This window comes from Eurosta solidaginis, chromosome 3 (genome assembly GCF_040869045.1).
Source record: "Eurosta solidaginis isolate ZX-2024a chromosome 3, ASM4086904v1, whole genome shotgun sequence".
NCBI lineage: Eukaryota > Metazoa > Arthropoda > Insecta > Diptera > Tephritidae > Eurosta > Eurosta solidaginis.
Genome location: NC_090321.1, coordinates 63407095 through 63434378, shown reverse-complemented (window position 1 = coordinate 63434378; position 27284 = coordinate 63407095). Strand labels below are relative to the sequence as shown.

At 42.4% G+C, this 27284-nt stretch overlaps 1 protein-coding gene across 11 annotated transcripts in view; it reads right to left on the bottom strand.

Moving 5' to 3' along the window:
• Positions 1 to 27284, bottom strand: part of sm (smooth) — a 625429-nt gene that overhangs the window by 218288 nt on the left and 379857 nt on the right. The gene's annotated exons all lie outside the window — the stretch shown is intronic.

Below are 27284 nucleotides of genomic sequence, written 5' to 3'. Positions count from 1 at the left end.
TTGTTGATTGGCTATATATGGGAGCAGTTGCGGCAGACCCGTCAGTTGAGTTCGGGACGGATTAGTGTACAGTAAATTAATCTTATACTAGGTTCAAACACACACCAAATTGGCAATTTATACTATTTGGGCAATTTATTACGCAATTTATCATATAATAAACTGTAATAATAAATTGCCAATTGAAAAAAAATTGCGTAATAAATTGTTTCAAACTGCAAATACAACCTTGTAAAGTGTGTTTATTGAGTAGATTTCAACGTCTGTTGCGCATGGCTGAACTATATGGTTGGCTCATCTCATCAGCTGATTGTCTGATGTCTTTCATTTCACTGGAGTAGGGATTGTCAAAAGATGGCAAACTCAAAATGAAACCAAAACATTGAACACATTTTCTTACAACACACAAAAATTTCAAAGTTTTATGTTTTCATTCCATTTCATTCGCCTAATACCAACACGCACATTTTGACAGTCTGAACAAAGGTATCTTCTTGCTGTAGAGATGAGCCAACCAGCTATCAAATTACTATTGTGTAAGCTAAATCGAGTTGTATGAACAGCACTCAATTCAAATCGAAATTTCCTCAATTTATTTTTCTGTTTGAACATAGTATTAGTTGTAATTGTGAATTAATTGAATTAAAATATACTTGTAAAAGAATATTTGAACTTGTCTTGTTTAGTGTTGTTGGTTGGGCGAGTTGGCCCAACAAATATATTTTTTTATAAAACAAGGACTATAGTCCTTTAACTGGCGCCCGAGCAGGACCCAGGAAGTGAAGAGAACTGTGAAAAAAAATTCAAAAAAGAATTTGTTCGAAAAAAAGAAAGAAGAAACTGTGGAAAAAAGTGCTAAAAGGGAAAAACTGTCCTTGAAAAAAAGAAAGAGCTGCCTAAAGAATTTGTTGAAAGAAGGAAACCGTGGAAAAACCAAAGGAGAATTTCTGGCAAGATCATCAGCATTACATACTGCCGGCATTACCTACTAGTGGAAGTTCCTGAAGTGCCTGGACGCATTGCAACGTACTAGTGGTCACTAGTGAAAATTCCTGAGAGCTCCTGTACGCACTGCAGTGTAATTTTAATATAGTACAGATGATTTATCTCATCACGTGAGTATAAAAAACACAAAGGTAAAGTAAAATAAAGAATATTCCCACAAAAAATAGACGATATAAGAGCCACAGTGACAAATTTGACTGGGCCGTAACGCCCTTCTTGAAAAAATAAATTTGCTAGAAAGGCGGGTGGCTCGCGTTGATTCAGCTAGCTCTTCATCTACAGCGACCACTACTCCAGTGGTTGAAGAAGTGGTGGCTCAGCCACCCACCTCTTAGGCTGAGATCAGAGATATCTGTAGGCTCCCTGATTGTGTTAAGGAGCTACAAGTGTTTGACGGTAACCCTGTCCAGTACATCTCATGGATTCACTCTGTGGAAGCGATCCTTTCAGACTTTGTGGTAATGAGGGAAAGCCCCTTTACCGAGCGATTCTCCAACATATTAGGCAGAAGGTGCGGGGAGCAGCTGATTCTGCACTAATTTCCTACAATATATTCGATAGCAATTGGGGAAAAATTAAGGAATGCCTCTCCATGCACTACGCAGATAAGAGGGATGTTGGTATACTCGAACACCACCTGCACCAGCTACAGCAAAAGGGAATGAGAATTGATGAATTCTACGCCAGGGTGAATCATCAATTCTCCCTTATTATTAATAAAATAAAAGCCGAATCCTACACGGAAGATGCCGTTAAAGTTCTGGTAGAAACCTACCGAAATCGTGCCCTGGACGTTTTTATACGTGGGCTTAACGGCGAAATGTCGCGAATGCTCCTTATACGACGCCCTAAAACATTGCCAGAGGCATATTCAGCCTGTTTGGAAATCCAAAATGCAATTTTTCCGTTCATACGAACTATTCCAATAACCGTGTGGCTGTCCCTGTTAACAATTTGCCAGGTACCTCCTCATTTAGGAATAGGATCAAGCCTCCCCAGTTACCCCCTAAACCTACTTGGCGTAACCAGGAAAAGCACTCATATGTAAGGAGTGACCGCCCGTCAGGTCGATTTGGAAATGCCAGCACCCCACTACATTCGCCTGTAGAGAAAATGGACGTAGACACCTCGGTACAGACACGCAACGTTAATTACATGAATCGCCCAAATCCGCTTAAAAGAAGCGCAAGTTCAGAAAATCTACCACGGAAGCAGCAAAGGGTGTTCCATACTACACCCGAGGAGAGCGAAGAGAGAGATGTGGACCTGAAGGAATCGCCAAGTGAAAACAACTCGGAGGATTTTCTGTCTTCCGGTCATCTAGCGTACCATACTTAGAATATACCTTGCCTGACGGTCGTGTGCTGGATTTCCTCGTGGATACCGGCGCAAATAAGAATTTCATAAAAAATAATATTGCAACGAAAAAAACTCCTGTAAAGAAATTATTCAATGTAGCTTCGGTGGGGGGTAGCGTGCCAATAAAGGATAAAGTAAAACTAAAATTATTCGAAAGTGTGGGTAACTCCACCGAATTTGATTTCTTCGTTTTACAGACTCTTAGTGAATTCTGCGGAATCATTGGGGACGATACCCTGAGGAAATTAGGCGCGATAATAGATAGGAAGAATAACCTCCTTAGTATAGACAATTACAAAATCCCCTTGAAAGACAGAAGATCTCTCGATGTAAACTTCACATTAGGAAAGGACCTACCTCTTGATATCCATGGAAAGGTCAATTCACTATTGGAAAAATACTCTGGTCTTTTCAAACCACTTAACGGTTATGAGCTGGCAAACACGAATGTCCGTGCAGAAATAAAAACATCAACTGACGAACCGGTGTATAGTAAATCCTACCCCTACCCAGCATGTATGAGAGATGAAGTCGAAAAACAGGTAAATGAGCTCCTAGACGAAGGTGTCATCCGGCCGTCGAAAAGCCCATACAATTCTCCAATTTGGGTAGTCCCTAAAAAGCCTAAGGCGAATGGGGGCAAACAGTATCGTATGGTTATAGACTATAAACGGTTGAACGCTGTAACTATCGCTGATACTTACCCAATTGCCGATATAAACGCTACTCTTTGCAGCCGTGGCCAAGCCAACTTCTATACTACAATTGATTTGACTTCCGGATTTCACCAAATTCCCATGAAGGATTCGGACATCCCAAAGACAGCCTTCTCCACAATGAATGGCAAATATGAATTTCTTCGGTTGCCATTCGGGTTGAAAAATGCGCCTGCGATTTTCCAAAGTATGATAGACGATGTGCTCAAGCAGTACATCGGGAAAATTTGTTACGTCTATATCGACGACATCATCGTATTTGGCAAGGATGCAGAGGAACACCTCGTTAATGTTGAGAAGGTTTTTGCAACGCTTTGGGAGGCGAATCTTAAGGTTAATTTGGAAAAGGCATGCTTCTTTGAAAAAGAAGTCGAATTTCTAGGCTATGTTATTACTCCCGATGGAGTACGCGCTGACCCAAAAAAGGTAGAAGCTATTAAAACGATTTCACCCCCGAAAATTTGAAGGATTTAAAAAGTTTCCTTGGTATGACCTCATACTATAGGAAATTCATTAAGGATTACGCCAAGGTCGCAACGCCACTCACCAACCTCACTCGGGGGGAAAAGGCACAGGTAAAAGCGAACGCGTCCAAAAATGTAGCGATTATGCTTAACAAGGATGCCTTAGAGGCCTTCTACGAGCTGAAACAACTACTGATGTCAGCGGACGTATTAGCATTTCCAGATTTTTCCAAACCATTTAATTTGACAACGGACGCATCAAACTACGCCATTGGCGCGGTACTATCACAAGAATCAATAGGCGACGATAAACCGATAGCTTACATATCGCGGTCCATAAACAAAGCCGAAGAAAGCTACGATACGAATGAAAAAGAGCTTCTAGCTATTGTTTGGTCACTAGATAATTTGCGTTCCTACCTTTATGGCGCAAAGAAAATTAGGGTTTACACTGATCACCAACCTCTGACATTCTCCTTGAGTAATCGCAATTACAATGCAAAGCTCAAGCGATGGAAAGCTCGTATAGAGGAATATAACTGCGAGTTAATCTACAAGCCAGGTAAGACAAATGTAGTCGCTGATGCACTCTCCCGTCTCAAGACGGAAGTGAACGCACTCACTGACTCCATAGCTGTACAACCATCGAGTACTATAGCTGACGCGGTGTCTGAAACTGATACTGCTTCAGAGGGTACCATGTACTCCGCAGAGCAGGACAGCTCTGACCTCATACCTCACGTAGAGGCACCCATAAATGTGTTTAGAAATCAAATAATTTTTAGGCGGGGGGGGGGGGGGGGGGGGGCGAGTTGCGAGTGTACAGAAGAGCCTCAAAGGGGGTACAAGAGGTACTTTGTCACAATGCCTGTATTAAGCGTCGAAGCTTTGTCACCAGTCCTCAAAAATTACCTCAACCCAAATGTTATAAATGGCATTAAAATTCCGGAAGATGACCTCCATAGTTTGCAGGCTGTATACGTTAACAATTTCAGCAGATATAAAATTAGGATCACGCAGCGCGTGGTAGAAGATGTGACAATAGCCGATAGGGTATTCGACATTATCGAGAAGGAGCACAAGCACGCGCATCGAAATGCTCGTGAGAATAGGGAACAGGTACTGGAAAAATTTTATTTTCCCGCAATGTCCAAACAGATTAGGGAATACATTAGCCAATGCGAAACATGTAAATTGAACAAATACGATAGGCACCCTTCTAAACCATATGAGCAACCAACTCCCATTCCTAGTTATCCGTGCGAAATCTTGCACATCGACATTTTCGAAATTGAACGACAAAAATATTTGAGTTGTATCGATAAATTTACCAAATTTGCTAAGCTCTTCGCAATCAAAAATAAGTCATCTCCTCATTTGCGATCGCGCTGCATTATTTCACAGTGCCACGAGCCTTGGTAATGGACAACGAACGCGGATTCTTGTCACCACTTGTATTAAACTATATCAGGTCCTTAGCGATAGAAATATACCAAACACCAACGCAGTGAAGCGAGGCCAATGGTCAGGTAGAGAGGCTACACTCTACATTGATCGAAATATACCGCTGCCTTTCCGTTGAATTTCCTAGATTAACACCTGAAGAACGCGTCGCAATAACTGTGGATAGGTATAATAACACGATACATTCCGTAATAAAGCGCAAACCGGCTGATGTTTTTCTGAATAGGACAGCTAGGATAAATTGCCAGGATTTAGCAAACTTCAGGGAGCGACTAACGAGGACATAAAGGCTCTTCTTCTACACGAACAGGCAAGTAGGAACTTAAGAAATAATAAAACCGTTCTCCCCCCCCAATTTTGACAGTGGCGATGAATTATTCATAGCTCATAAACAAATAAAAAGCTAGCAAAAGCCACTTTATAAGAAAGCAGCTGTGGCGGAAAATAGAAATTCCACTATAACCACGCAAAGTGGGAAAAAATTCCACAAATCGGATATTAAAAATATCTACCGAAAACAAAAATGTCTATAAACAGACAAAATGTCCAAGGACACATTAAAAACTTAGATCCCTAAGCCCCGGTGGTCCGGGTACAAATTCACTTTTGTATTCGATCTGTCGTATTGGTTCAATTCCAGTTAACTCGGTGGTCCGAGAGATATCAATCGAGGTGGTTCAATTCCTCCATGGGACTATTGGCTTTAATTGACATGAGAAGTCACTCGTTCGATGGGCGGGAAAGTTTTCACTTACAAAAACTTATGTTGTTCACTTTCAAAGGGGATACTCACGAGCCTTCGTCATGTCATCTGAGTTTATGCCTGCATTCCAATACCAAACAAAAAAAAAAAAAGAAAAACAAAAGAACAAAAGTTAAAGAATTATTTGAGAGAGAAACATGATCTCACAAATAAAAGGCGCTAAAAGCCAAAAAAGGGGAAACATTCCTCGAAAAATACTAATACTAACAAAAAACTAAAGCTAACTAACTTACAAAAAAATAACAAAAAAAGAAAAAATATAAATCTAACAAAAACTAACAACTAACTTACTAAATTAATTACTGAAAACTAAATGTCAGAAGAATTCCACTTTTAACATCACTCCTGGGTCCTCGTAAAATCCTGTCAAACCCTTGCCTACTCGAACTCCACTCATTAGGTATAGCAGTAGGATTTAAAAATAGTCTACTTTATACTTGAAATGTTAATTACAATTTAAAATCTACCTAAATTAAAATGAAATTTACTTACCGTTATGAGGAAATAGCAAACCGCCTGGAAATTGAAGTCAAGAAACTGGATGAAACGAACGACCTCACAGACGCCATTTCTTTCCACTTGAGTAAAATTTAAACGCAGCTCGAGGAGTTAAAAGGCCCAAAGAACAAGAGAATCAAGCGATCAATCAACTGGATAGGATCGGCTTGGAAATGGATAGCCTGTTCCCCCGACGCTTCCGACTGGGATGAGCTCCTACGAGCCCAAGACACGCTAGTACAATAACCAACAATGCAGGGTAAACTCTGAAATATTTAAGAAAACTCACGAGTTATTGCAGGTCGTCAACGGCATCGTAACCAACACAAATGACATCATTGGCCAGAATCATCTCATAAAGCTTTCACAAGAAATCCTTCAGAAAGTCATGATCCTGAAGGACAATATGAGCGAACTGGTGCAGGCCTGCCAGATGGCTAAGGCAGGTATTGTCAACAGCAACCTACTAGACAAAGAAGAGATCAATGGGCTTATAAGCGAAGTAGATGTCCTTCCATACAGCAATGTGATCGAAGCAATAGAATTCAGCGAACCTTCAATCTACACCAACGGCACGATGGTACTCTACGTTGTGTCCATGCCAAAGGTGGCCCAAACGAGATTTAACCATCTGATCACCAGAGCAATTGTAAAAGACGGACATCGCATAGACCTGAAGTACAGCACAGTCTTAATCAACAAAGAGCAAACGTATGGTATCAAGGATAGCTGCACCCACCTTACAAGCGCAATGGTATGCAAGCAAAAAGCGCTGGACCTACTTCGAGAGGACGACTGTCTGCCACGTCTGCTCAAAGGTGGTAAAACTAGTTGTCGGTACATCAATTGCAATGACTCAACGATCGAGGTGATCAAGGAAGACACGATTCTCTTAGACAATTTCAATAACACCGTGTGGTCAGGTGATGCTCCCAATCACCTGAGCGGCTCTTACATCCTTCAACTGGACAACGAAACGATCCGCATTGGTGACAGAACCTACTGGAGTATGAGTAGTTCAGGAGTTCAAATACTCCCCCCTGTGCTATCTACTATTGCAAATAAAAGCCTTGCAGTTAACCTCTTGTACACGAGATGACAATCGGGAATGTTAAGCTCTTGAGGTACCTGAGGGACAAAACAAATTGGTTCACGGCGTCGGAAACTTTGGGGCTACTTCTGCTCCTACTCATGATTTGGTTAATTTGGAGGAAATTAACAACGGGGCCAAAATTCCCGGAATTGCGACTATCCATTAGAAGAAAACATAAAGAGGACACTTGTCCAAATCCTAATCTGCGGGACGCAGATCTTTAAAGGGGGAAGAGTTAACACGCGCCAGTTGCCCTTATCGCAACATTCCCACGTATGGCCAGTACACGCGCCCAGACTCAGCAAATTATAGTTCACACAACATACGGTTGCGCATGGCAACCTAACACCTTAATTCAAGGCCATGGTTAGTGACGGCAATTAACACTCATGCTACGGAACTACTCCAGACGCACAGTCAGCTAAATTCTATTACACATGATTGTGAAATGCACACATACAGCACCTGTGGGAAGAAACCGACTTCACCATTCTCACACAGCGGGCTGTCAACAAGTTACGCAAGAGGCGCTTCGCGGCTTGTTGATTGGCTATATATGGGAGCAGTTGCGGCAGACCCGTCAGTCGAGTTCGGGACGGATTAGTGTTAACAGTAAATTAATCTTAGTTGTAATTGTGAACTAATTGAATTAAAATATACTTGTAAAAGAATATTTGAACTTGTGTTGTTTATTGTTGTTGGTTGGGCGAGTTGGCCCAACAAATTAATTTTTTTATAAAACAAGGACTATAGTCCTTTAACTTATATATATGGGGTATTCCATCCTATTTCGACCAATTTTGAACCCGACCCCTTTAGAATTGTCTGAAAGTTTTTCTTCTTTTTCTAGCTTACGAAAGACGTTTTTCAGAATTTTTTCAAATTTTTTCATCCAACTCAAAAAAAGTTATGAATTTAAAAAAAACACCGTTTTTGTTTTCAAAATGCTATAACTTTTTCAAAAACTGACCGTTTGGGATCTTTTTTTTAAATTTGTTTTTAAATGTACTTTTCGGAAAAAATACAAAAAAATTTTTTAAGTTTTTTTTTTTGTAATTTTCCAGTTTTTCGAGATTTCTCGAATTTCGCCATTTTTTTTTTTTCTCATAAAAAACTTCAATCAATTCTGCAATCATCCCCACGAATCCCGGAGTGGGCCGATTATTATTATTTTTTTTTTATTTAATTGAAAAAAAGTACAAAATTATCAGACTCCCTGAGGAAGACGTGAAGCCTCGAAACGCGAACTTAACTTTGCCTTCTCAATTCTCAGCCGTAAGGCTCCAAAAAATCAAAAACACAACACACTTTTTTCTCTCTTTAAAATTAGCTAAGCGTTAGGAATGCTATCAATTTAGATTCTTGGACTTTATTGAAAAAAAAAAAAAATAAAATTTTTTTTGTTTTTAGTTCCTATTAATAATTACTGTGATATCATTAATTCACAAAAATTATTTCAAGAAAAAAACTGGGAGCGTTCTTTTAATCAATTCATCAAATAAGTTAAATATTAAATTGTTCAGTTAATCGATTCCAGAAATCAGTTTTATCAAATCGGAACATTAGTTCAGAAATTTTAAAAATGATTAATCAGAGATTGCCCACTTAAGTTCAAAAAAAACAAAAAAAAAAAAATCGAAAATCAAGGTATCTGAATATGTACTTCAAACTGAAAATAATTAAAAATACTATTGTAGTGTTAGGTGACCGCCAATCATTTAAGTAAAAAATCAAAATAATGATTATTCAATTAACTTGCTATTAGATTAAGCAAAAAGCTGAGTAACTGTGGAGATTTTCTATTTGATTAATCAAAAAGGAGAACTATTCGGTTCACTGACTAATTTAAATAAAGATTAATCATTTTTGAAGTAATCAATTAATCGCGCATCCCCTCCTCTTTCAACTTGATTAGTCAAAAAGTAGATCTAAGCATTCGCTTAATTGATTAATTTAAATTATTTAATGAAAATTTTAAGTTAGAAATTAATCGCACAGCCTCTAAAACACAATGCCATGTACATAAAGTTCGTTATGCTCTTTTTGCCATGATTAAGCCGCTGTTAATCTTTGATCTGTGTTTATCTTAATCTTGAATAAACGTTTTATTGATATTCACGAAAATTTAAATATTCCTTAAACCTCTGAGAATCTGAACCCACATTTGGAGTTTCTAGCCTAATATTCGCTCGGTTCAAACATTCAGGGAGCAAAAATGCGCAACCGTCTCTTTACAACCCACTATGACATATCTGCCAGCGGGTTAAGAGGCTTAGAATATACCTCAGGCAGGTATGCCTGTCATAGGAGGCGACTAAAGTACCCAAATTATCCAAGGGGTTGTGTAGCACAACCCTTTCAGAGGGTTGTCACCACAATTTTTAGTTTCTTCAGCCCAAGTTTCAACCTCACACACCCGTAGCGAATGTTGTTTCTGAAACAAGCAAGGCCCTGGCCTACCCAAGTTCTGGGCGGGATGGCCTATGTGGTCATATTAAATAAATCTCCAGATGGTCGAGCTTGTACCATAATGATGCTTTTTACTGGAACGTACCCCGGGCCTATGTAGTATATCCGGCAAAGAACCACCAGTATCTATAACACACCCAAATCCTTCGGGGAGTGACTTTATCGGATTCCCATTGTCTCAGGGTGTTTCGTAATTGCAGCAAAACAATTTCTCACTGACCAGCCACCAATCAAGCTATCAGCAGGCCTCCTGTAGTAGTATAGTCATATACATATGTTTGGTGTTAAAGTATTTATTTTTTTACTGCTGTGGGTGGACGATAAGACTTCATAGATACATTAACGCCTAATGCAGCCCTATCCAATAAGAGTTCATCAGGTTTCTCATTACCCGAAATATTCCTGTTAGCAGGACTCAGATGAGCATGATAGCTACGGCGTTATAGGTTTTTAGTAGAGAAATAAATCTATTAAGTCTGCTTGAATGTCTCGAGAATTTTTATATCTTATGAGCTAGGGTAGTGTTTTCGAGCATCATATCGATGTGCCATATGAAAACTAAAACTTCTAAATATTTTTACATTGAATTGGTCTGTAAAATATAGTGTACGTGCTCGTTTTCGCATGGCAGTATGCTCAGTAAGCGATTCCTAATGGAAATCTACTATGGTAATCATCCTTGCGGGTATCAGCTTAATGAATGTTGAGCCGCTTCATTTAGGAATATCTAAATCGTTGCAAAACATTATCAACTCTAGTTACCACGGAAAGGAACTGAACTCTCAGCCAGAAAACAAAGTGAGAGAGAGAGAGACAGAGAGAGTGGAAGCTTAGATCCCCGCATTATTATCAAAATATGGCGTGGTAGATTTCTAGAAATTAGCCACGTAAGGACACATCGTAAAATTATTCTCAATAATGCCATAATTCTTTTGGAACCGTACGATATATCAAGCTAGATCCTTTCTGACTTAATGTGACGTCATTCAGCGCAGATGAATACAAGCTATTGAGACAAACCAAAAGTAATATGAAACTTAACTGCGTTAGTTTGGTCAGTACTACCACAGAGGATAAATAAGAGACGTCACTCGTTACTTGTAGCCATTTGCTAAATGTTTTCTTCGAAGTACTCACAGGTTTTTTTTTTTTGGGCGAGATGTGCATAAAATGTCTTATATACATTTTCGTGGGGTATTTGTGTTTATGTTTCCGACTGTATTTAATTAATTAATTAATTCTCTTCCCAAAAATCACAGTTACACAAGGTGCCTACCAGGCATGGTTAATGCGCTACTATAAAAAATGTGCCTCTTAGAAAACATTAGGCATCAATTGTTTTAATTTTCAGCGAGTTACTCGCCACTCGTAGCAGACTGGTAGCTCTTATTATATTTATCCTATTTGGTACTACTATAAACCAGTCCCAGCAGCTAGACATAAAGAGCGCTGAATGCCATTTTTCTAGGAGGGCAAACACTCAGCTAATCACTACAGCGAGAGAAAGAACCCAACAGTCATACTTGTCGAGAGAATTAATAGTACATACTTTTCAAACGTGACGTCATTGGAGATATACTCAGTGAAGACAAAAAATCGGACCTGAGCAGAGCTAAATTTCGTATGTATCAATATTACTGAGAGATGCAGATCATTTGTAGCAGGGGTTTTGATAGTGAATAGAAAATTCAGAACTTGAGTCGTGAAGGGACAGGTACGCCCTTATACCAATCAAAATTGTCACTATGTTAGTTTGGCCACCACTGCCATAAACAAATCGCAATAGCGAATTGACAGAGAATTTGTACACAGGAGAGGAATAGACAACCTAATCACAATACCTGAAAACACCGGATGCATTTTTTGTCGAAATTTGTAACGTAGCGTTGGAATAACATAACCCCCCTGTAATTCTTCTTACCACCTACGCATGAGCCCCCTGTACTTCTTTTCATAGCATAACAACCCAACTACAGATGGCGGGCGGCAACAGTACAACCACCATATGGTAAAGGGCCATACGCGACCAACAGCTGATGGCAGGCCAGTAGTGTGGTTCGTCAGCAAAATCACCACACGTGACAATCACAATAGTGGTGTATTTATTTCTCAAGCAGTTTGCGGCACAACCCGTATAAAAGCTGCGAATTTGCATTATGCAATTGAGTCCCCGCAAGTGAGCCAGCGGGAGTGGATGCCTTTTTAAAGACATACTTTTCCCTCCTACTGGCTAGCTGAGTGGAAGGGGCGCCGTCATGGCGCGGGTCACCCTTCACTTAGTCTCTTCCTTAGGTGACCGACCCCGCCGACTATCGATCCTGCCGAAGACTATCGATCAATCCGATACCGTCATCCGACCACGCCCGGAACGAGCCATCGCTGTTCAGGTAAACCCCGTCGCCAGCCTACTTCCCCTCACCACGGCCCTGGTACGCGCTCCGTAGCCCACCGCCGCTGCCGTCGCCCCTCTGGTGCCGCCGCTGCTTCCATCCCGCCGGTGCTACGCCGACCGTTGGCCGTCCGCCATCCTACCGCCGCTGCTACGACGACCGTTGCCCGTCCGCCATCCTACCGCCATTAAGCCGCTGTTTCTAACCCGCCGCTGCTACGCCGACCACCGTTCAGCCGCCGTGCTGATCCCGCCGCTGCTTCCATACCGCCGAACCAATCCGTCTGTTATCCGACCATCGTTCAACCGTCCTGCCGACACCTCCTCCGACGACTGTTAGCCGCCGCTCCGCCCCCTCACCGTCTCGGAACGCAAAGCTGCTGCCCTCCTAACACCTCCAGCCGTGTTTGCGTGTGTTCGTAACACATAAATATTGTGTGTTTATTCAGTAGGGGTTTGTGGGACCTTTACTCGACTCTGGATTGACTGAGCGTTACCCCAGCCTTAGACAACACCCACCTCATTAATGGCGCCGAGCAGGGACCCTCCTCCGCAGATGACCGTCGAAAACCAAATACAACAACCACCAACACTGCCGGTGGGTTCGACGAACACACCACCAGAAAAAATAAATACACCGGCCCCCGAAGGTACGATACTGACTACCGACTCACTCAATTGGATCTACTTACTGAAAAGCGAGAGGTTGATAGAGGAGTGCAAGAAGCATATGATTAACGTAGAGGGCCAAACTGTAGCCGATATGCGCCGCGCACTGACCACGTACGTACAAACAAAACGCGCGAGGAAATCAAGCGAGGACCTACTGAAGGAGTTCGAGAAGGAAGTAGAAGAGTAAGAAGGGAAACCAGCTAAAATACCAACGCAGACAGTAACCGATGTGAATATCATCCCAACACAACCGACCAAGTCAATACCCGCCATCCAGGTATAAAATCCCCACTCGCATGCGCATGAGAGAGAACGCGCACCACCGAAACGAAATGAGCGCCGGTGAGCTAATGAATACCGTCCGCCACTGGGATCTGCATTTTTCGGGAGAGGGAGTTGCTGCACGAATTTCTGGAGAGGATAGAGGAGCTCGCCAAATATTACCGCATCCCCGTAGACCGGCTCCTCCTAACGCTGCCGGAACTGCTACCTGGCAAAGGACTCCAATGGTACCGCATCCGTAAGCAAAAAATCAACCACTGGAGCTATTTTCGAAGGGAGGTGAAACATTTTTTCCTGCCTAAGCAGCATTTAGAAGAGACCAACCGACAACGCAGGCAACAAGGCCGAGAAAAGGCCAAGGGCTACGTTCTAGCATTGGCAACGCTGATCCGCCAGCATTCGACGATGTGCAAGGAAAACCACATCGAGCGAATCTGCGATGGCCGACACTCTTCGTCAAGCACAGCGAGTTTAGGACGATCGATGGGCTCCTGGAAATAACGGAGGAATATGAGCTGCTAAAAAGCGAGGAAGCGAAACAGGGCAAAGTGGTGTTCCACAGCCTGTGTCATCTTCAAACGGAGTACTATAGCAAGGAGTGCTGCTGGCGCTGCAAGGAACGCGGACACCGCCGCTTCCAATGCAGGGAATGCTGGAGAATGTTCTGCTCCAGGTGTGGACAAGACAATATCCTATCCAGGGACTGCCTATGCCCTTCGACGAACCAATCCACCGATAACAACACATCCAGGATGCCGTCAAACTATGTGAGAGAAAGCAGCCAAGCATTATTTGTTCGGCCACAGAAGCCAATGGAACCAACCACCAGCCTGCGAGCCCGCTGCCGAAATGCAAGTAGATGACCGTTTCTACATACCGATAACCATTGAGGGCATGAGCGTGCGTGCGCTAGTGGACACCGGCGCCACCCTATCGTATGTCGATGAGTCAATACAATACGGAATCACCTGGAGAGGAACATAATCAAACCACGTCTTAACAAGCGGAGCGTCCAATTGGCAGACCAGACGTGTGTCTATAGCTCGAATTCGTACTCAGCAAGAATTACGTACCACTTTCTACGGGAAAGGGGAATCACCCTCACGCTAGATGGCCAGCCGTTAGAAGTCACCTTGACCAGGAGATCAGCCGAGCTAGACACACTATGTGCAATGACCAGCCGGAACAAGTGAACAATGGACAAAATTCGGAGGATACTTTTCCAGGGCACCACCAGAAGCGATTGAGCAAAACCGTTGGCCCAATTCCCGCAACTGAACATACGACCATCATTAAGCTTAACCGACCTCTGAAGCAACGCTTCTACCCCCGTTACCCGGCTATACAAAAATACAACTTCGATAAAGAGTACCGAAAAAGAGCGCCGAACGCGATATGCAATGCGATCTCCCGCCACCCGTTACAAAACACCGAACCAGACATATTTTACACAATAAAAAGCGACAGAGAAGAGTCCGGTGAGACTATTGGCAACCATGCAATATCCGCAGCCGTGGGAAATAGTAACCGCCAACTTCGTGCCACCACTACCACGTTCCAAGCAAAGAAGCACTTACCGCCTCCCCATGATCCAAGTGGATGGAGTTAATCCCGTCGCGCCAAGCAACAACGGCAAGCGTGCTCAAAGCGCTACAGGAGAATGTCATACACCAACTTGGTTGTCCGAAAAGCTTCCTCACAGACAATGGGAAGCAGTTCGGCGGAAAAGCGTTAGCACCGTTCCTGAGCGACCACCGCACATGGGATTAGGAGATTCCACAAATGGCATTTGCAGTAAATATGGTCAGCAAAGAGTGTACAAAAGCATCTTCAGCAGACATAAACTTAGGCGAAATAAAGCGATGTCAGAGCGGGTGCACACGGAGGGAGCAGTACCAGTGGTCAGCCAACCGGACAAAAATTCAAAAGGAGAAAGGGGAACCGTTGGCCGGCCGCCATCCTACCGCCGTTAAGCCGCTGCTTCTATCCTGCCGCTGCTTCCATACCGCCGAACCAATCCGTCCGTTATCCGACCACCGTTCAACCGTCCTGCCGATACCGCCTCTGCTACGACGACCGTTAGCCACCGCTCCGCCCCCTCACCCTCACGGAACGCAAAGCTGCTGCCCTCTACGACTCTGTAACATAGGGAACTGTATAAGTTTTAAACGGCAGGAGTAGGTAGGAAGAATCCTTGAGGGGTCCCACGGTAAGCCCCTTAGCGCAATTAGGAAATTAGGAATTGCTTTTGAACCGACTCTAATTTGTCGCAGTGGGTCTGGTAACGAGGGTACCACATTATCGATGAGTATTCCAATATTGGCCTCACTAACGCCAAAGTCCTTTTGGCTCTGTTCAAGCAACCTTCTATGCGCAATTTAAAGTCAAGTTTAGGGTCAATCGTTCTCATCGGGAACTAAAACTGACACTGAAGATAGTACAAAACCAAAACCGGGTTGTCTCTCTACTGAAATTTGTCAAGGGATGACGAAAGATCGTTTCAATGTACATCATAAATCGACTGCGTTGACCACACGATTTACCCTTTGTATTTCTGAGGGACTCTTGTAGCAAATTGAATATTTAGAGTTTTAGTGGTGTAGTTTTGTTCTTGGTTGTTGTTCGAATTGGGCTTCTTTGGCAGTGAGTGATAAGAAACGCTAATAAATCACGTCTACAAAAACTTTGTGATTTGAAAATTTTGATGGATTTATGGAAAGCTGCACACACATAAATGATTGAAGTTCAAACTTGACTTATTCAAGTTAATGTGCTACGGTTTGTATATTAATTGGCAACAAAATATTGTATTCATGAAATGTTACAGATCGAAATTACTAGCACCGCGCTTGCAATCATTGCAAGCATATGGCAACAAAGCTGCAACAAATCAGCGACACACATCACGCAACACGAATGTGATTATACTTTTACGTCAACACGAGGGTTTACTGTTAGATTTGTGATTTCAGCTACGTCAATGCTTTTAAACTTATAAATAGCCACAGTCAAGAACTTAGCAGTCCACCCTCGCATGTACATTAGAGCGGCAAATATTCAATTTGTTAAGCTTGAAAAACAGTCAATAATCTGTACGGTCATCAGTTACCTGTTTCGGCCATTTTAATGCGTAGTTTTTTTTTCTCATTTTTGCAGCTGCCACATGTGGAACTCGAACTCAAAACGCAGATCAAGTGTGTCAAGGTTACGATTCAAAAATTCAGGCATAGCACGGCAGCAGCACAGATTGGTAGCGATCAAAAGCATACAACAACAAATTTAATTGCAATTCGTGCGCTCAACAAGCAGTTTTGTGAACGAATTGGCGCCTAATGCACATTAACAACAACGATAAATTTCATTCAACATAATTGACATGAAAAATCTGTGCCCGTTTTTTTATTCGAAATACCTGGGAACGCTGCTGCGCTTCAAAATGACAAGTGCGCAAAAACAAAAATAAGAGTTCAACACGCTTAGCATTTACCAGCAACTCCATAAAAATTATCGCACAAGCAGTTTTGTAATTTCCATATTTGTAATAACCCAGCCAGCATTTTTTGAAAATTTTGATCAAAAAATATTTAAATATCATACCCCAAGATGACCCCCTAATCCAGGGTGTTATGCGGACCGTGCATATTGGACGATTTGCAGCCAGGGGATAAATTCGGCTGTATTCGAACGGAGCCTTCCCGATACCGGGCCATCTCGGGAAGTAGTTATGGCCTTACCGCAGTAAGGGGCGCTGCTGTGGCGGACGGTTCTTTCCCTGTATATAATACTGGACCGCTGAGCCCGCCTTGTCGGGCAGGTGGTCGTACGACCAAGATGAACAACTCATTACCTGAATGTAATAAGGAGGATGTAAAGAGGAGGACTGAGTCGCAATCCAAGGACGACAAATACGAATTAAGCGATGCGTCGGACTCGGGAGCGAGAGTAGTGCTGATTCAATGAACTCCGTGTTGGAGAAGCACACAAATGAAAACGGAGTAGAAGAGTGGAGAAGGGTACGGAGCAGAGGAAGTAAAAGAGCTCTCTCGCAGTACCGTGCAGCACTAAGAATTGTACAACGCTTGGGAGCAGTGGTCGACCCAACAGAAGTGGAGATCGAGCGCTTGGAATGGGCCCATGAAGCGGTAGAAGTAGGTCGAAGGCAGTTCAAAAGGTTTGCTGCGAGAAACCCTCGGTTCTGCAACCGGTACGAGGAGGAAGAAGCGTCGAATGGCAGAATGAAGACGCAACGTTCGGCAGAAGGCGACAAGCCTGCTTTCAAGAGGCAGAAAGGACCCAGTCCTAGAGCCGCGAGGCAGGGCAGTCGCATAGACAAGACAAGTAGGCCCAAAGCTGTAAGACAGATGGGTTCCAATAGCGAGGTAGCAACTACCTCGAAAGCTGCCAGTCAGAGGGAAGTTCCAACTACGGAAGTAGGAGATAAGCCAAAGGGAGATAACGCTAAGACTCCGGCTTTCTCGGAGGCGCTAAAGGGAGTTAACGCGAAGACTCCGGTGTTCTCGGAGGTTCCAAAGGGAGATAACACTAAGACTCCTGCTTTTCCCGAGAAGATGAGTGATGTGGCAAAGCAGTCACTGACTGTGGCGCTGGTTGATCGTAGCAGTCCGTTCGGACAAATGACTACTGAAAGGTGGAGATCTGTGGAAAGGGAGCTTATTAGCTTAATGCTTAAGATGATGCGGGAACAACCAAGTAAGCCCCTTCCAACCTTTGATTCGGGGGGATGGTATAATGGTGTGAAGATGATAGCGTGCGACAACATCGCGAGCTTGCGGTGGCTGGAGGAAGTCGTTCCAAACCTCCAAAGGCAAGGCACGAACGCGCGGTTTGAGGTGGTGGATAAAGCGCAAATCCCCACGGTACCAAAAGTTAAGGTATGGATACCATGCGTGACGAAGTCGGAGGATACACTGCGACTTCTGCAGAATCAGAATCCGAACATACCGACACAGGATTGGAAGGTACTTACTGTATCTCGGCCTACCGAGGATGGTCAGTTCTACATCTTCCAAATAAACAAGCAGGCGGAGGATATTTTGTACACGCAGCTTGGCAAAATGTCCTTTGGCACTGGCAAAATTTACATGCGACTCAGGAAAAGAAGTCCCGAGGATAAAAATCCTAACACGCTGGAAGTGGGCGAAGTCGAAAAGGACCTCAGAAGCCTAAGGGAAAAAAGACAGGTGGAGGTCCCCGACGTCACCACGAACGTGCTAGAAGAGGACCAACCGCTAAATGGTGCTGTGACTCGCACAGAGGAACACACGGCACACCATTCACGAGGGGCTGAAGGGGGCCTCGAATACTCTAAACCAAAAGGGCAAGAGGAGGACGACGACGTCAAGACGAAGGTGCTGGAGGAGGACAAACAGCCCAATGGTGCTGCGAGTCCTACAGATAAACCTCCAACACAGTAAAGTGGCGTCGAGCGAACTCCTCCTAACCCTTGAGGAGGGTTCGTTTGACGTGGCGCTGATCCAGGAGCCGTGGCTCTCATCGGGAGGAAAGGTTTCTGGACTTAGCGCGCGCGGGTTTGGCGTTTACTACGCACAAACGGAAGGACGGGTGCGAGCTGTAGTAATGGTAAGGAAACAGCTGCATTCATATATGCTGCCTAATTACACCACCGAGGATCTCGTAGCGGTGGCCGTTGAGCAAAAGAATAAGCAGGCATTTATCCTGGCGTCCTGCTACATGGCCCATGCTGCGGAGGTTCCACCGATGGAGTGCAAAAGGCTAGTATAGGAGGAAGGGCGGTTGGTCATAGGCGCAGATGCAAATGCGCACCACAATGCGTGGGGAGGAGCATATACGAACGAGAGAGGCGAATCTCTGTTTTGTTACATCCTGCAAACCAATTTGCAGATAGCCAACAGGGGAAATGTCCCTACAAAAATTGGCCCAACATCCAGCAATGTTCTGGATATTACATTGAGCTCCGAGCGTGATATATCAAGTTATGATTGGATGGTTCTTGATAGACCATCCTTCTCCGACCATGCGTATATCAGCTTCAGCATCCCCCTAAAGAGGGTAGAGAAGAGAGGAACCTTTAGAAACCTGGACTAAATTCCAGAAACATGTAGAAACAAAAATGGGAAAACCCAACGAGGTTGCTAATGTAGAGGAACTGGAGGAGTCGAATGAATTCCTAACAAGGACGCTTATGACTGCGTATAACAAAGCTTGCCCTCTAAGAAGATTCAGAGGAAAAGCAAAGCCGCCATGGTGGAGCAATGAGCTGAGTCTTCTAAGAAGACAGGTAAAAGAAATGTTTAAGCTCGCAAAGACCGCGGAAAGCGAAGCGTGTCGGGACGAGTACAGGGATCTACTGAGGATCTACAAGCGTGAAATTACCAGGGCCAAGAGAAACTCATGGAAAAGTTTCTGTACAGACATAGAGTGCTCCAGCGAAACAGCACGGTTTAAAAAAGTCCTAGCAAAGGGAAACATAGTCCTGGGACTAATAAAGAAAGAGAACGGGGAATGGTCACGTAATAGTGAGGAATTCCTTGAGGTGCTTCTCGATACACATTTCCCATCGGGAGACGGTTTAGAAGAACCAGCAGACATCACTCACACTTCGATCACGGAGCTAGTGGTGCCGGGCTTGGTGACCGATACCAAGATCGAGTGGGCAGTGAAGACGTTTTCTAAGTTTAAATCGCCGGGCCCAGATGGTATATTCCCGGCCATGCTACAAGTCTCAAGTAGGGCGGTCGTGGAATGGCTTAAAATAATATTCGATGGGTGCATAAGACTGAATCATGTACCGCACTCTTGGAGAACTGCTCGTGTAGCTTTTCTACCAAAGGCGGGGAAGATCGGTCACGTGTATCCCAAAGACTATAGACCCATTAGCTTAACATCATTTCTGCTCAAAACCTTTGAGAGGCTAATAGATGTGTACATAAAGTCCAACGTGGATGAAAAGCTGCTCTCCACAACACAGCATGCGTACACCAAAGGCAAGTCGGTAGACACCGCATTGCATAGGGTGGTAATAAGCATAGAGAAATCCCTGGAATATAAGGAGTATGCTCTAGGAGTCTTCTTGGACATTGCCGGGGCTTTCAATAATGTTGCAAAATGGGCGATTATGGATGGTCTTAATTACATTAAAGTACATCCTGCCTTAATCAGATGGATCGGCTGCATGTTAAATTGCAGAAAGATTACATCACAATGGGGATTGTACGAGGCCACGAAATCAGTGGACAGGGGCACGCCGCAGGGAGGGGTGCTATCACCTCTGCTGTGGACACTGGTCATCAACCAACTGCTCAGGCAATTCGATGAGGGACCCGTAAAACTTACGGTTTACGCAGATGACGTTGCAATTGTCATAAGTGGAAAATGCCTTCCAACGATTAGTTCTTTGATGGATCGGGCGCTTCGGGATATTCATACCTGGGCATCTAATGTCGGGCTGAAAGTCAATGCGGAGAAGACGGAGGTCCAAGGACGGAGAGGTACAAGGTCCCAAATTGGACCAGGCCTAAGTTAGGAGCGGTGACCTTACAGGAGAAACCTTGCACAAAATATCTAGGAATCATCCTAGACAGTAAGCTGTCATGCAAGCTCAACTTGGAGGAGAGGGTGAAGAAGGCCTCAACGGCACTCTATGCATGTAAAAGAATGCTGGGGTGTACGTGGGGCCTATCGCCCTCTCTTTCTCATTGGGTTTTTACAGCGATTGTAAGCCCTATTCTATACTATGGAGTTCTTGTTTGGTGGAAAGCCACACAAAAAACAACATACCTCAAAAAATTAGAGGGGGTATGCAGACTATTGATGCTTTGAATTACGGGAGCCCTGAAAACAACCCCGACGGCTGCACTGTATGCCATTCTGCACATTCCACCTGTAGACCTGGTAGCAAAGAACAAAGCGTTAACGACCGCAACCAGGCTCGATGCTTCGGGGCAGCTTGAACGCCGACCATATGGCCATAGTAGTATAGCGTCCTCAGTCACAAGACGAACAGACTACATGATTCCCTACCTGCACTTTGAGGGAGATCTTAAGGCCACAATAGAGGTGGACGGTTGGCGCAAGGGTGCGCAAATGGCGGACGAGGCGATACATGTGTACACCGATGGTTCCAAAATAGTGGAAGGAGTAGGGTCTGCGGTATACTGCGTTGATCCGGAATTAAGCAGATCCTACAGGCTGCCGGATTACTGTAGCGTTTTCCAAGCGGAAATATTAGCCGTAACCAAAGCAGTAGAAACCCTGGAAGAGAATAGCTTAAGCTGCAACCGTGTTAACTTTTATATTGACAGTCAAGCAGCAATTAAGGCAATAATCTCGCATAGCACAGCATCTAAATGCGTGTTAGAGTGTAAGAATCGGGATAGGGAGAAGCATACATCTATATTGGGTCCCAGGGCATATGGGAATAGATGGGAATGAAAAAGCGGACGAATTAGCTAAAATGGGCGCATCCCTTGAAGCTTGCTCCGTAGACGTCCCAATTAGATTGGGCGAGATTAAGCGAATGCGAGAGGTGCACATGATCGACCAAGCAGAAAAGGCGTGGGTTCAAGCGCGGGGCTGTAAATTGTCGAAGATTATGTGTAGGTCTTACAACCTTAAACTAACACAGTTGCTTCTATCATTAAAAAGAGAGGACTGTAGACTCATGACGGGTATTCTGACTGGACACTGCCTTCTGGCGTCACATGCCTTTAAATTAGGCTTGGTCAGTGATAGCAGGTGTAGGAAGTGCGGGTTGGAGGAGGAAACGATCGAGCACGTTCTGTGCTCGTGCCCTGCACTTGCCAGGCTAAGACTCCAGCTATTAGGAGTGATACAGCTGTCAGATCTAGAAGCAGCAAGTGGCTTAAGTCCTAGGAAGCTTCTAGTATTTGCCAAGAGGACGGAGTTATTTTATAACATAGGTCCTTGTTTTTGATAGAGTTTTTCAGTTTGGTCGTTAAAACAAACTTCTGGTAACACTACGGACTCAATCAGTCTATGTGAGGTCCTCATGGACCGGCCAGTTCAACTTACCTACCCCAAGATGATTAAAAATGTTCAAATTTAAAAGCATTTTCTGTTCGAAAATTTACGTAACGTCGGGAGAAAAATGTACCATAGATATGATTATTCTTGATTAATCATTTATGATTCATATTTCGAAACGCTTTTTATTCGTATTTGATATCATTGTAAAATTTAGCTTTAATTGTTTTAGAGTAATATTTGACGGCTTTTCACAGTCATTTTCTGATCATATTCGTGAACATATTTCAATCGTATTGGTTGAGATTTTTGAATCAGTTTTGAATGCGATTATGATGCATTTATTCTTCATATCTCATTCAAAATAAGATACTACATAATACTTTTATTTCATCAGGGGAAGAAAGCATGCGGAAGTGAGCTATTTGAACCACAGGTCACTCGCAAACAAACTTGACCGATATACACCTGCGACTACAACATTCAACATCAGCTATGATCGTCAACATCTTAAAATACGATACGGTACGGGATGTTGAAGACATATCCAGGTACATATGTCAAGAGAGTTTCACTTACCTGGTCAAATAGCTCACAACTTTTATATTGTCCAACTATTATATATTTTCTGGGAAGCCGAAGGTAGAGAAATAGTTGGGAAATCTTCGGGCACGAGTAGCATTTGCATTGCATTGTCTTGAAGAATGTCTTAATAATAAAAATTTTAAATACATATTTTTTCTGAACTTCATGATTGAAAAAATGTGTTTATGTGAAAAAAAAAAGATTTTCAATAAAAAGTAAAATTTTAACAAGTATAAAACTCATTATTCAGTCAACAAATATAGTCAGAAAAGATTCATAAAGCAAAATTAAAAATGATTATAAATTTTTGATCACATAAAGTAAACACATTTGATTCAAATATAACTCCAAAATGTGATTGAAAAACCTATTCAGTTTCTGATCATCAAAAGTATTCATATTTGATTATTTCTTTTGTTCAATTGTATGATAACTCATTATTTGGTCAGAAAGAGTAATCAAATTGTATTTATATGTAGGGAAATTCAAAATTGTATCATCTAAATGCTGAGTGGGATGTATGTATGTACAGTTGCGAACACGAAATCGGCAGTGAAAATTTGTAGTATATCTTATCAATTATTTTCGTCCCTTGCCAACAAGTGCTATTTTGGACTGAGTAGGCAATTGAAAAGTAAAATCGCCTCTCGACGAACAAGATGCGCGCTTACAATATAAGTACTCATGTATGGCTCGGAATCAGGGACAATGTCGCGAAAATATGAGACGGCTCTTGGAGTGTTCTAGAGAAAGTTCTCCGAAAGAGAAATGGACGGCTAGTAACGAAAGAGTTATAATGGTGAGCTGTATGTGCTTTACGGATATGACGACAGTGCGGCGAATAAAGATCCAAAGGCTTCGCTGGCTAGGTCATGTTATGCGAATAGACGAAGATACTCCGGCCAAGAAAGTATTTCCGTCGATAGTTTGGAATCAGAAGAAGGGGAGACCTCCACTTAGATGGGAGAGGCAGGTAGAGGAAGACATGACCTCCATTTGTGCTTCTAATTGGTGCCAGCTACAGCGAAACAGGGATAGCTATGGTGTGTCTTGTTACGAAATGGCCAAAATCACTCAAGCGGTTAATCACCAATAAATGATGATAATGATGTTTGTTTTCGTTAGTTTAAGAATGCAATGTATCGTTTAACTGAAACTATGTAAACCAAACTCAAATATGTTTTCGAAAATATTCGAAAATTCAAGAAATGTTAAAAAATCTGAAGGAAACTTTGTAATTCTACTTTTAGAATATTCAGAATTTTTTAGTGTATGCAATTTTGTAGGCCCACCTATTTTAGTATCACAATTTGCAATACGTCTCTCAAAATTCGCTTTTAATTTTTGACAACTTCCGCAGTGCGATTTATATTTGATTCCATAGATAATTTATAAGAACTGCACTGCGACCTATTGTGACCTCATTCTATTATTTATTCCTTCACAGCACCTCATCCCGGCCGGCTTACTTGATGAAGCCTAGTAGTTCTCTTGGCTTGAGTATTCGAATCTGGAAATGTTCTGGCAATGGCGAGCCGAAAAACCTTGCCCTACTTCTTGAGATTGCGGCGCTTCACCGTCTTCGGTGCACGATTACAGAACTGGTAGGTGTCATTCGGTTATACGCCGAACTTATGCATGTGGCTGTTGAGTCTGCAATGTCCTGTAATAATAGTTGTTAGAGTCCCAAGGTTATTTTTCAAAAGGACCATGTGTGCCTTATGGCACTATAACCTCCTAACAGTAGCTTAGATTGACTTAAACCAGCGCATTTCACCAAAACTTTTCTCTTTTTTCTCACTCTTCAAGCAATAAATGTCCCCTAATTTCCTGTGGGCCAACTGGCAAAACGAGGTAGGACCAATGGCTCGTACAGTCGCTGCCTCTCCGGCCAGACTGTCCGCCGCTCATTATCTTCAACTTCCCTGTGACCTGGAACTAAGGTCAGCACTACTAAATTGTGTGTTCCTTGTTGGTAAAGCTTTTTCTTTTTTTTGAAGGTTTAGCTCAGCACACTGATTTATGGCGCATACTTCCGCTTAAAATGTGCTCGGTTGTACTCCTAAAGGCACTGATATTCTGGCCCAAACTTCAAAGACTCCAGCTGCAATCTGTTGTTTCGGGCCATCTCTCTACCATACGATCTTATGTGGGCGTTGGATGTTCTCTAGTCTGGCTGCATTTCATGTAATCTTTTCTCCTAATTCTACTTTATATCTTTTCTGAGAGACTACCTGCATGAGGATATCATCTTTTGTGAGATTGGGATCTTCTCTTTTAATTCCCCCATGTTGCGGGATAAGATGAGCTTTCCTTTACGCTTGTCTGACTGCAGTATTGCTATGGTTAAACGTTAAAGGTTCAGCACGGCACACTGACTTACGGCGTATACTTCCGCTTCAAATGTGCTCGTGTATACCCACAGAGGCACTGATATTCTGGCCCTGGCTCCAAATACTACAGCTCCAACCCCTCCATTGTGTTCGAGTCATCTCCGTACCATACGATCCGGTGTAGGCTTTGGTTGCTCTCTAATCTGGTTGAATTTCATATTATCTTTTTTCCCAATCCTACTTTGAGATGGCATTTCCTTTGCAAGAGCGCTCTTTTGCAAAATTCAGGTGCGTTCGCTTGTCTGACTGCTGCATTGCATATGTAGCAGACTTATGCGAACGATAGCCTATATCACTGTTGTGGATTATGTGCGCATAACGACCGTGATACAACGCCTGCCAGTCGTTGGAGTTTTGACAGCGCTTATCTGGTTGTTGATATGTTCTCGATGCTCATGCTATCGAACAATGCTTATCATGGGTTTTACTATCATGGCATACATCCATCACAGGACATATGGGTTGCAGCCAGATAATTGGCCCGCTAGGCGGTCGCATACCATACTAGACTTCGTGGGCATAGTTGTCGTGGAGTCGAAAGCGTTGCTTCTATGGGAGCTTGCACAGAAAGCATAATTTTGCTTCTTTATATGAAAGAAAATCTGAAAGACGCTTCGGAAAAAAATCTCAAAAATTGCTTATACCTTGTATTTTGTTGGACTATGTAGAATTGAATGAGCTTCAAAATTGCATACTAAGAAATACTCCTAATAATAAATTGGAAATTTTCATGCAAATTTTTGAATATTTCAACAATTTTTTAATTTTCGACATTTTTCGAAAATGTGTTTGGCATGGGGTTTGCATAGCTATAGCCAGAGAAATCATTGAAGTTTCTTCTTAAATAAATGAAAATAAACCAGAGATCGTAATCGTTATGACTTTTAAAATAAAAGTGAAATTTTTTCTATTATTTATGTCTTTTAAAATAAACGTCAATTTTATGTTATCTTTTGACTTTTAAAATAAAAGTAAAAAAAATAAGTCATTTCAGATATACATCCCTTAGCTCACAGGAATTACTTTCCTATATTCAAATATCAAAAAGAGCAATTCCTTTTATATCACTTCTTGATTTGGAGATTTGAATTCTAAAATAGCTATTAAAACGCTTCCTTACTTTCGTGTTCGCAACTGTATATTAAAAAAAATAATAATAATAGTCAAAGCATGCAGTCAATATCGCTTTACGCGCTACTGGCGTTTTTTTCGTACCACCACTGTATGTATGCAGTTATGCATTCGCTTCATAGCAAAAAAAACAAGTTTTTTTTTGCCAATTTTGTGCGAGCAATTCGCTTGACCGCTTTAAAAAATCTTGTCAAATGCGCTTTTACAAAATTCATTTTGAGTTTGTTAAAAATTCATGTGCACAAATGTCTGTGTGTGTGTGTGTGTGCACACTTTAAAAGTTCGCTTCATAAATATTTATTGCCATTTACATATATAGTTTTCAATTCCAAATATGTTGCGAATGTTGTGTTTATGGTTTTCTAGTTGAATGTGGAAGTGGAAATGGCCATAGTTGTAGATTTTTTGTACCCAAATACAATTTTTTCAGCAACTCATTATGCGATTGGAAATCTACTAAATAGTAAACAATTAAAAAACAGATATCTAAAAAAAAATTTTTTTAGAATGGTTAAATTTGAAAATCAGACAGATATTTATGACAGCTAATGAGAAACTAGTTAAATAATATCTACTTTATAGGCAGTTGAATAATAAAATAATAATAACGACTTCTTCTCGAACACAAGCGAGACTTGAGAAATCGAGAACTGGGCTTCTCACGAGATTCTTGCATCTTGAAATACTCCTAAAGCTAGCTAGATTCTCGATATTCAATTAAGTCACTGCATTGGCACTATTTTCGCTTGATTTGCAGAAGAAATTGTAAGCTCTATAAATACTGCCTGTGCCGGGATTAGATTGAGTGCCGAGAAACTCGTACGCCATACAAGTAACGAGAATCTCGAGAGAAGCCGATATTCGCAAGAAATTTAGTTTCTAATACATTCGTAGTTCACAAGCTTTCTTCTGAATTCTAAACTTTTTTATATTACATACTTAGTTCACATAATACCTAACTCAGGCTTAGAACCTCACATTCGAAGAGAATGTATTCAGCAGTTCCATCCGTCATT